A 12,562-nucleotide genomic window follows, 5' to 3' on the forward strand; every position below is an offset into this window, starting at 1 on the left:
ACCTTGAATTTTGACCTTGACCTTGAACTTTGACCTTGACCTAGAAATTTGACCTTGAAATTTGACTTTGACCTTGAAATTTTACTTTGTCCTTGAAATTTTACTTTGTCCTTGATGTCCATCACGGATCCGTCATTTTATGTTCAGTACATGCTACCAGGAGCGACTACCTGCTGGAGTACACCATCTTGTGCGTGTACTCGTATTACCATCATGCTAGTTTTATTCTAACATGCTACAGTGCAGTAATCATTTATTACTGAGGTACCCACCATCTTAAAATTTGACCGCCATCTTGAAATCATGTAATTATTTAGCTAGAAATGCGGGAAAAATTCCAATAGTCTCCGAAAAAATCATTTATTAATTTACAAATCGAATCGATGGATCCCTGTCCACGGTTAGATTCTTGACCAGAGACAGTTGTAACTAATTATTAAATAAATGTTAGGTTCTGTTTTCCATTACCTTTCGCGGAGTTTATTAATCATTCACTCTACGAAAATCAACTCAAGTCAATATACCGGACCAACGAATTAAATCAGTGCCGATTAGCCTATTATGAAAGTCTAATTTTTCAATAATCTTAATAACATATAAGCCGTTCATGTACAAAGCCACACATATAGATCAATTGCCTTCAGTCCATGAGACCGAGTCATGTCATTATCAGACGTATAGGCTAGTCATTTCTGGACCACATGACCTTCGTAATCCATCGTGGCATTTTTATACATTCTAAAGGACCAAGTAACCTTGTAAAATATTTTAGTAACACCAAGAGGTGATAAACTAGTAAATATTCAATCACTACATTTTGTACTACGCACAGTCAACAAAAAAGGAAGCACCAACAACGAAAAGACAGCACCACCAACGAAAAGACAGCACATTTGGAAGCACCGACTACAAAAAGGCAGCACATTTGGAAGCACCGACAACGAAATGGCAGCACATTTGGAAGCACCGTCATCGAAAAGGCAGCACATTTGGAAGCACCGACAACGAAAAGGCAGCACATTTGGAAGCACCGACAACGAAAAGGCAGCACATTTGGAAGCACCGACAACGAAAAGACAGCACATTTGGAAGCACCGACAACGAAAAGGCAGCACATTTGGAAGCACCGACAACGAAAAGGCAGCACATTTGGAAGCACCGACAACGAAAAGGCAGCACATTTGGAAGCACCGACAACGAAAAGGCAGCACATTTGGAAGCACCGACTACGAAAAGGCAGCACATTTGGAAGCACCGACTACGAAAAGGCAGCACATTTGGAAGCACCGGCAACGAAAAGGCAGCACATTTGGAAGCACCGACAACGAAAAGGCAGCACATTTGGAAGCACCGACAACGAAAAGGCAGCACATTTGGAAGCACCGACAACGAAAAGGCAGCACATTTGGAAGCACCGACAACGAAAAGGCAGCACATTTGGAAGCACCGACAACGAAAAGGCAGCACATTTGGAAGCACCGACAACGAAAAGGCAGCACATTTGGAAGCACCGACAACGAAAAGGCAGCACATTTGGAAGCACCGACAACGAAAAGGCAGCACATTTGGAAGCACCGACTACGAAAAGGCAGCACATTTGGAAGCACCGTCATCGAAAAGGCAGCACATTTGGAAGCACCGACAACGAAAAGGTAGCACATTTGGAAGCACCGACAACGTAAAGGCAGCACATTTGAAAGCACCGACAACGAAAAGGCAGCACATTTGGAAGCACCGACAACGAAAAGGCAGCACATTTGGAAGCACCGACAACGAAAAGGCAGCACATTTGGAAGCACCGAAAACGAAAAGGCAGCACATTTGGAAGCACCGACAACGAAAAGACAGCACATTTGGAAGCACCGACAACGAAAAGGCAGCACATTTGGAAGCACCGACTACGAAAAGGCAGCACATTTGGAAGCACCGACTACGAAAAGGCAGCACATTTGGAAGCACCGGCAACGAAAAGGCAGCACATTTGGAAGCACCGACAACGAAAAGGCAGCACATTTGGAAGCACCGACAACGAAAAGGCAGCACATTTGGAAGCACCGACAACGAAAAGGCAGCACATTTGGAAGCACCGACAACGAAAAGGCAGCACATTTGGAAGCACCGACAACGAAAAGGCAGCACATTTGGAAGCACCGACAACGAAAAGGCAGCACATTTGGAAGCACCGACAACGAAAAGGCAGCACATTTGGAAGCACCGACAACGAAAAGGCAGCACATTTGGAAGCACCGACTACGAAAAGGCAGCACATTTGGAAGCACCGTCATCGAAAAGGCAGCACATTTGGAAGCACCGACAACGAAAAGGTAGCACATTTGGAAGCACCGACAACGTAAAGGCAGCACATTTGAAAGCACCGACAACGAAAAGGCAGCACATTTGGAAGCACCGACAACGAAAAGGCAGCACATTTGGAAGCACCGACAACGAAAAGGCAGCACATTTGGAAGCGCCGACAACAAAAAGGCAGCACATTTGGAAGCGCCGACAACGAAAAGGCAGCACATTTGGAAGCACCGACAACGAAAAGGCAGCACATTTGGAAGCACCGAAAACGAAAAGGCAGCACATTTGGAAGCACCGACAACGAAAAGACAGCACATTTGGAAGCACCGACAACGAAAAGGCAGCACATTTGGAAGCACCGTCATCGAAAAGGCAGCACATTTGGAAGCACCGACAACGAAAAGGCAGCACATTTGGAAGCACCGACAACGTAAAGGCAGCACATTTGGAAGCACCGAAAACGAAAAGGCAGCACATTTGGAAGCACCGACAACGAAAAGGCAGCACATTTGGAAGCACCGACAACTAAAAGGCAGCACATTTGGAAGCACCGACAACAAAAAGGCAGCACATTTGGAAGCGCCGACAACGAAAAGGCAGCACATTTGGAAGTACCGACAACGAAAAGGCAGCACATTTGGAAGCTCCATCAACTAAAAAAGGCAAAAAGGAAGCACAAGTTACGAGATCTAAGTCTTAGTAAGAAATCATAATACAAGAAATAAAAACATTACATTCTTATAATTTAAATTATTTTTTTTATTGCTTTACATTATACAAATCCAAGTAAAACAAGTCAATATTGTATGTAGCCAGCATTCCTCAGTTCCTTGAGTATGACGGATATTGCTTTGATGCACGAATAGTTTCCTGCACAAAGCGAACCATGTAGAAGTCTTAGCTGGTCAACCAATATGTTTGGATCTTTCCATGATGTGTAATCATTCTCTTCTACCACCATCTTCCTTGCACCTTTATAATAAATATTATGATCTCTGGTGTCTTCCGTTTTACCACCAACCTCAGGGTAACTTTCATTTTTGAGACGGTGATCATCACAAGCTTGATCAGATTTATTTAATATATCACGTCGTTTCCATCGTTTCGGTCTCAGGACACCGCCACATTCTTCGATCTTGGCAGCTTTAGGTGCTTCATCATAGTCTATGTCTTTGTCAACAGCCTCAGAGTCACTGTAAAAATCACCGTAGAAGGAATCGTCTTCACCCAATTTACCGTAATAATTTGATGTTGATGATGTTGAAGTGTCTTCATCGTCTTCGTGCTTCCTTTTTAGGAGTCCATCATTTTTACAAAGTAGGAAAGATCTACTTGAATTCGGCTGGAATATATTCTCACTTTTCACGTTAAGGATTCTTCCATTGTCTTCATTCTTCCGTAAATCATCAACCTTCTTCAATTTAAGTTCTTTGTCGAGATCGGAAGAGCCAAGAAAATTATTGTCGTAATGCAGATCACTCTTCCTTAGGCTAGTAGATTCATCGTTGTCCTCTAGCTTGTACGCAGGCTTGGCGCTACAAGTTCTGCCATGTCTTTTTAGGCTCTCTCTCCGAGTAAACGACTTGCTACATTGAACACAACTTATCATATTGCGCAGTGGATTTTTAACACAGTCATTCTTCTCGTGTTGTCTTTTATTCTTTCTCAAGATAAACTCTTTACTGCAAAACTTACACCTATGTTCTTTCGATACAGCGTCAGATCCCAAATCGGAATTCATATTAGTTACTGAGACTAATGCCAGATACCAATTGAGTGTTTTTAATTAGATTCAATACTTAAATAGAAATTTTTTCATATTTCATCAGCGAGAATTAATATATCTCATGCAAAAGTACTTTATGCATGTAGTTCTGCTTTTCAACAACAGATGTCGCCACATGTTGCTTGCAGGTAAATAATATTTAGTTATTTTATGCGGGATGCGGGATGCTCACTAACGATCGCAAAAGAAGGATGGCTTCGTTAGACTCCAAGGAAAAGGAAGTTCGTCTTGCATGTTGGTGCTCCACAGATGTCTCATGGCGTAATATTAATTTGACTGAGTAATTATATTTGTTAATTCCACCTGATAAAAATATTGCAAGTTTTGATTTAGTAGCATAAATTATCGAATTAAATGTAACTCCAAATAAAATGACATGTCTCATTAGAACAAAAAAAAAAACCATGCAGAGAGCGGTTTCTCAGAATAGTCAGAAACACTTGAAGAAACCACAGGAATGATTGCAAGAACACGGGAAAAACCATCAAAATATTGTCAAGAATAATCAGGAGCACACTGAGAAAACCACTATAATATTAACAATAATAATCGGAAGCACACGGAGAAAACCATCATAATATTAACCAGATTAATCGGAAGCACACAGAGAAAACCACCACATGTTTTCTTTGATATCATAAAATTACAAGAAAAAATATTTAAAAATAAAAATAAATTAATAAAAAATAAAAAAATAAAATAAAAATGCATAAATTTCTGGCTTGTACAAGAACTCTATCTTTGCTCAACAATGATAAGTTTACAAGCTAGCAGAAACTATTTATGCATTTTTATTTTATTTTTTTATTTTTTATTAATTTATTTTTATTTTTAAATATTTTTTCTTGTAATTTTATGATATCAAAGAAAACATGTGGTGGTTTTCTCTGTGTGCTTCCGATTAATTTGGTTAATATTATGATGGTTTTCTCCGTGTGCTTCCGATTATTATTGTTAATATTATAGTGGTTTTCTCAGTGTGCTCCTGATTATTCTTGACAATATTTTGATGGTTTTTCCCGTGTTCTTGCAATCATTCCTGTGGTTTCTTCAAGTGTTTCTGACTATTCTGAGAAACCGCTCTCTGCCTGGATTTTTTTTGTTCTAATGAGACATGTCATTTTATTTGGAGTTACATTTAATTCGATAATTTATGCTACTAAATCAAAACTTGCAATATTTTTATCAGGTGGAATTAACAAATATCATTACTCAGTCAAATTAATATTACGCCATGAGACATCTGTGGAGCACCAACATGCAAGACGAACTTCCTTTTCCTTAGAGTCTAACGAAGCCATCCTTCTTTTGCGATCGTTAGTGAGCATCCCGCATCCCGCATAAAATAACTAAATATTATTTACCTGCAAGCAACATGTGGCGACATCTGTTGTTAATAAGCAGAACTACATGCATAAAGTACTTTTGCATGAGATATATTAATTCTCGCTGATGAAATATGAAAAAATTTCTATTTAAGTATTGAATCTAATTTAAAACACTCAATTGGTATCTGGCATTAGTCTCAGTAACTAATATGAATTCCGATTTGGGATCTGACGCTGTATCGAAAGAACATAGGTGTAAGTTTTGCAGTAAAGAGTTTATCTTGAGAAAGAATAAAAGACAACACGAGAAGAATGACTGTGTTAAAAATCCACTGCGCAATATGATAAGTTGTGTTCGATGTAGCAAGTCGTTTACTCGGAGAGAGAGCCTAAAAAGACATGGCAGAACTTGTAGCGCCAAGCCTGCGTACAAGCTAGAGGACAACGATGAATCTACTAGCCTAAGGAAGAGTGATCTGCATTACGACAATAATTTTCTTGGCTCTTCCGATCTCGACAAAGAACTTAAATTGAAGAAGGTTGATGATTTACGGAAGAATGAAGACAATGGAAGAATCCTTAACGTGAAAAGTGAGAATATATTCCAGCCGAATTCAAGTAGATCTTTCCTACTTTGTAAAAATGATGGACTCCTAAAAAGGAAGCACGAAGACGGTGAAGACACTTCAACATCATCAACATCAAATTATTACGGTAAATTGGGTGAAGACGATTCCTTCTACGGTGATTGTTACAGTGACTCTGAGGCTGTTGACAAAGACATAGACTATGATGAAGCACCTAAAGCTGCCAAGATCGAAGAATGTGGCGGTGTCCTGAGACCGAAACGATGGAAACGACGTGATATAATAAATAAATCTGATCAAGCTTGTGATGATCACCGTCTCAAACATGAAAGTTACCCTGAGGTTGGTGGTAAAACGGAAGACACCAGAGATCATAATATTTATTATAAAGGTGCAAGGAAGATGGTGGTAGAAGAGAATGATTACACATCATGGAAAGATCCAAACATATTGGTTGACCGGCTAAGACTTCTACATGGTTCGCTTTGTGCAGGAAACTATTCGTGCATCAAAGAAATATCCTTCATACTCAAGGTACTGAGGAATGCTGGCTACATACAATATTGACTTGTTTTACTTGCATTTGTATAATGTAAAGCAATAAAATAAATAATTTAAATTATAAGAATGTAATGTTTTTATTTCTTGTATTATGATTTCTTACTAAGACTTAGATCTCGTAACTTGTGCTTCCTTTTTGCCTTTTTTAGTTGATGGAGCTTCCAAATGTGCTGCCTTTTCGTTGTCGGTGCTTCCAAATGTGCTGCCTTTTCGTTGTCGGCGCTTCCAAATGTGCTGTCTTTTTGTTGTCGGTGCTTCCAAATGTGCTGCCTTTTCGTTGTCGGTGCTTCCAAATGTGCTGCCTTTTCGTTGTCGGTGCTTCCAAATGTGCTGCCTTTTCGTTGTCGGTGCTTCCAAATGTGCTGCCTTTACGTTGTCGGTGCTTCCAAATGTACTGCCTTTTCGTTGTCGGTGCTTCCAAATGTGCTGCCTTTTCGATGACGGTGCTTCCAAATGTGCTGCCTTTTCGTTGTCGGTGCTTCCAAATGTGTTGTCTTTTCGTTGTCGGTGCTTCCAAATGTGCTGCCTTTTCGTTGTCGGTGCTTCCAAATGTGCTGCCTTTTCGTTGTCGGTGCTTCCAAATGTGCTGCCTTTACGTTGTCGGTGCTTCCAAATGTGCTGCCTTTTCGTTGTCGGTGCTTTCAAATGTGCTGCCTTTACGTTGTCGGTGCTTCCAAATGTGCTGCCTTTTCGTTGTCGGTGCTTCCAAATGTGCTGCCTTTTCGTAGTCGGTGCTTCCAAATGTGCTGCCTTTTCGTTGTCGGTGCTTCCAAATGTGCTGCCTTTTCGTTGTCGGTGCTTCCAAATGTGCTGCCTTTTCGTTGTCGGTGCTTCCAAATGTGCTGCCTTTTCGTTGTCGGTGCTTCCAAATGTGCTGCCTTTTCGTTGTCGGTGCTTCCAAATGTGCTGCCTTTTCGTTGTCGGTGCTTCCAAATGTGCTGCCTTTTCGTTGTCGGTGCTTCCAAATGTGCTGCCTTTTCGTTGTCGGTGCTTCCAAATGTGCTGCCTTTTCGTTGCCGGTGCTTCCAAATGTGCTGCCTTTTCGTAGTCGGTGCTTCCAAATGTGCTGCCTTTTCGTAGTCGGTGCTTCCAAATGTGCTGCCTTTTCGTTGTCGGTGCTTCCAAATGTGCTGCCTTTTCGTTGTCGGTGCTTCCAAATGTGCTGCCTTTTCGTTGTCGGTGCTTCCAAATGTGCTGCCTTTTCGTTGTCGGTGCTTCCAAATGTGCTGTCTTTTCGTTGTCGGTGCTTCCAAATGTGCTGCCTTTTCGTAGTCGGTGCTTCCAAATGTGCTGCCTTTTCGTTGTCGGTGCTTCCAAATGTGCTGCCTTTTCGATGACGGTGCTTCCAATGTGCTGCCTTTTCGTTGTCGGTGCTTCCAATTGTGCTGCCTTTTCGTAGTCGGTGCTTCCAAATGTGCTGTCTTTATGTTGGTGGTGCTGTCTTTTCGTTGTTGGTGCTTCCTTTTTTGTTGACTGTGCGTAGTACAAAATGTAGTGATTGAATATTTACTAGTTTATCACCTCTTGGTGTTACTAAAATATTTTACAAGGTTACTTGGTCCTTTAGAATGTATAAAAATGCCACGATGGTTTACGAAGGTCATGTGGTCCAGAAATGACTAGCCTATACGTCTGATAATGACATGACTCGGTCTCATGGACTGAAGGCAATTGATCTATATGTGTGGCTTTGTACATGAACGGCTTATATGTTATTAAGATTATTGAAAAATTAGACTTTCATAATAGGCTAATCGGCACTGAATTAATTCGTTGGTCCGGTATATTGACTTGAGTTGATTTTCGTAGAGTGAATGATTAATAAACTCCGCGAAAGGTAATGGAAAACAGAACCTAACATTTATTTAATAATTAGTTACAACTGTCTCTGGTCAAGAATCTAACCGTGGACAGGGATCCATCGATTCGATTTGTAAATTAATAAATGATTTTTTCGGAGACTATTGGAATTTTTCCCGCATTTCTAGCTAAATAATTACATGATTTCAAGATGGCGGTCAAATTTTAAGATGGTGGGTACCTCAGTAATAAATGATTACTGCACTGTAGCATGTTAGAATAAAACTAGCATGATGGTAATACGAGTACACGCACAAGATGGTGTACTCCAGCAGGTGGTCGCTCCTGGTAGCATGAACTGAACATAAAATGACGGATCCGTGATGGACATCAAGGACAAAGTAAAATTTCAAGGACAAAGTAAAATTTCAAGGTCAAAGTCAAATTTCAAGGTCAAGGTCAAAATCTAGGTCAAGGTCAAATTTCAAGGTCAAATTTCAAGGTCAAAGTTCAAGGTCAAGGTCAAAATTCAAGGTCAAGGTCAAATTTCAAGGTCAATGTCAAATTTCAAGGTCCAGGTCAAATTTCAAGGTCAAGGTCAACGTTAAAGGTCAAGGTCAAAGTTCAAGTTCAAGGTCAAATTTCAAGGTCAAGGTCAAATTTCAAGGTCAAGGCCAAAGTTCAAGTTCAAGGTCAAATTTCAAGGTCAAGTTCAAAGTTCAAGTTCAAGGTCAAATTTCAAGGTCAAGGTCAAAGTTCAAGGTCAAGGTCAAAGGTGTGGTGACCAGATAATTATACTACATGATATCGGCACACTCTAGCAGACGAAAACAAGATGGTGGTCTCCAGTGGATGATGACAAGATGGCGTACATGATGTCATACCAGTTGACGATATATACCTTGGTATTGGTGGTGATAGATCAGTCTAGGTAGCTTTCATGGAGGAAGGATCGACTGTTTACTCTCGTCGGGAATCGAACCAAGGACGTACATCGATATAATCAAACAGAATTTAAATACGTTAATTTTTTGATGAATTTTGGAATTTTTTTCATTAAAATCGGATAATAAATAAAGATTTTCAAGATGGCGTCCAAATTTCAAGATGGCGGACATGACGTCATACTACCTGATAGTATATGTGCATTGACATAAGTGGTGGGGGTCAGTCTGCCAGCACCCCCGCCACAGGGGAAGGATCGGTCACCATTTTTTTTTTTTTGCCTTACCGGGTTCGAACCGAGGACTCCGAGCTCCGTGTCGTAAATATATGTTTTTTCGATATTTTTGATTAAAATTTTATTAAGTGAATTTTTTTATAATTTTTAAAAAAATTTTCATTAAAATCGGATAATAAATTTAAAGATGGCGGCCGTAACGGAAATTGCAACGGTGACGTCATAATTCAAAAAGGGCGATAACACAATGCCGGAATGTTCGAGAAAACGAAATGACGTCATCCAAGATGGTGGATCCAAGATGGCCGTCGGGGTCAAGGTCAAAGTTCAAGGTCACATCTTGATAGAGGCTTAACTTTGGCTTGAGTTAAGGATGCTTAAGCCTCTATCAGGACATTTCTAGCCGTTGGGATTTTTAAGGACTAAATCGGGAAATTTTCCCTCGATCCGGGAATTTTTCCCTCGAAAACGGGAAATTTTGAGTCATTTTGAGTCATTTTTGAGGAATTTTGAGGAATTTTTGCCGCCGTGACGTCACAAATCCAAGATGGCGGAGCCGGCACCGGCACCACCGCCTGGCGCCTGATCTCGGAACCCCCAAACCATACTACTACTGAAATCAGAATCAAAAATAAAATTCCACCAAAAGATTCATTTAAGAGAAATAGCCTTAGTATGAACTCTCACAGACAATATACGTCCCTACACACTGACCTAGAAGCTTGCCTTATTTGTTCATAATAGGATTTCTTTAAATGACCGATGAATATCAAATCCGGAGTATGAAGCTTGTGCCCTACTTGAAGAGGAAGAAACAGCCTTCAGAGTTACGTTTACAATACAGATGTGGAGACAAGGACCATCTTAAATAAGCCAAAATGTGTATTTTTTTATTCTCCGTTCACTCTTACCTGAGTTTTGGAATAAACAAAGCCTCTTGTAAACAAACATTCTCATTGGCTGCCGGCCGCCGCGCACATTATTCGTGCGCAAGAAATAGTCCCTTAGTTACGTACCATTTGTAAGTATTTTTACACTGCCTTTTTAATAACAATTGTTGATATATAGCATTATAGCGTCTCACCATTAATTTCCAATACAGTTTAATGTGTCAGCAAGTATTAACTTACAATTATGTTAGCAGACGCCGTGTGTACGGTGGCATAGACAAAAGGTACTGTACATCGTACAGTTGATGCCCGGCGCCACAGTTGCATTTCGGATTCGCGCTCGCATGGTTTGTTATGGCTGACGTCGGACCGAGTTTTGTAAAAAAACAGAACGGGAAAGCCTTTGAAAAGTGCACAGAAAACTATTGTGTTGAATGTTTTTAAAACATTTTCAGGCAAATATCCGGTGTTTCGAAGAGCAGTGTGCTTCGCGCAAGGAAAGAATTACAGGACACCGGGACACTACCATCTTCCGGGAAGAAAAGGAAACTTGAGTATCCTGTTATAAAAACTTGTGATGATTTTGTGAATACGGTTAATAGGCGTAAAGTGCATAGTTTTTTCTTCGCAAATGAACCACCTACGCTGAACAAAGTGCTACGGTGCTTCCTGTTATATTACGTCTCCGTTATTTTATTAGCACCGACTGTACTGAAGTGTGTGTGTTGCAACTAGTGCTTGGCGCGCAAGATGAATTCAGCCTATCACTTGCTGACGCGGTGCAGTGATACGGCGGTGTTTGTTTATTTTAGAACTCAGCTAAGAGTGAACAGAGGATAATGGTCTTACAATAATGAAACAACACAAGGAATAGGCGAACTTTAACCTACACACTAAAAAATGTTTTGGTGACGTACGTAAACATGTAACAGAAGTTATTAAGCTATAACATTATATGGAAAATTTAACAGGAATCCACGGTACCTCTCCTATATTTTTGTGAAAGTAGTCAAACGCATACGAAATGAACCATAATCGTATTGTTACGAACGTGAGCAAGGCCGCGTCACGCGCAGGTGCAGAGCTAGCTGGGCTGACATCACATGCTGCCGTAACATGAGATGTGCCGTGCGCACCTGGGTCGCCGCTTCCCCTCCCTCCAGTCCACAGCTCCCCGCGCGGCGCTGTGAGTTTGACATCCGAAACCTGACAGCTGCGGAGTTACGCGAGCCGCCGACACGTGTTTCGAGAGATTTCTGCCATCTGGTCGGCGCGGAATGACGTAGTATGAAAAAGTATGTTAAATTTCACATTCAAATCCAATGGTACTCGCTAATAGCTTCTACTGCATGTTTAGAAAAATAGCAAAAAATTCTAACGCTGCAGTTTGATGCATAATGCTATCCAAATACTTAGAGTACAATCTGAGCGGGAAAACACTATCGTCAAAGGAACAAAAACCTTTAACACATGAAAGAAATAACGATGATCAATCTCCCCCGGTAAACAGTGGTTACTCAACTGTTTATCTGTTCACGCATTGTTTAAACGATCGGGACCAGATATGACCCCATACTGGAAAGAGTAACTGCGACGGAGCGGTTTGTTTGGATTCACTTTTCGCTGGCACATGCTCTGCCTGGACCCTTCCAGTATCTTTGAAACGCACTATCCTCCCAGGGTGTAATGATCGGAAGAGCGGTCCGCACGGGGCGCGGTGGCTGCCAAGTTGTGCGCGTCCCGACGCGTGAACATTCCAGGCGAGCCGACGCGCGCGCCGCGACGCCGCCATATTGCCGGGACGCCCCTCCCCCCCAGCATTCCGCCCCATTCCGCGCCGCGGCGCCCGTGACGTCACCCCGTCGCCCCGTCGCCCCGTCGCCCCGTCAGCCCGCACGGAGTCGAGGTCACCCCTGCTCGCTCCCGAATAACCATTCCTTCATTTATGATTTACTGCGGTGCTTCAGTGTTGTTGCATGCATGTAAATATCATTTATCTATTTACTGCTATGATTAAACAAACATAACGAACAACACGAAAACACATTTAAAAAATCGTAATTTGTCCATTCTTATTATTTTGAATGATATTGTATTGTCCATGATAGTTGTGAATTTATCTTTTT

At 41.2% G+C, this 12,562-nt stretch overlaps 1 protein-coding gene across 5 annotated transcripts in view; it reads right to left on the bottom strand.

Moving 5' to 3' along the window:
• Nucleotides 1-12,562, bottom strand: part of LOC134536692 (ribonuclease P protein subunit p25-like protein) — a 444,926-nt gene that overhangs the window by 76,306 nt on the left and 356,058 nt on the right. The window lies entirely within an intron of this gene.

Source organism: Bacillus rossius, chromosome 11, assembly GCF_032445375.1.
Source record: "Bacillus rossius redtenbacheri isolate Brsri chromosome 11, Brsri_v3, whole genome shotgun sequence".
NCBI lineage: Eukaryota > Metazoa > Arthropoda > Insecta > Phasmatodea > Bacillidae > Bacillus > Bacillus rossius.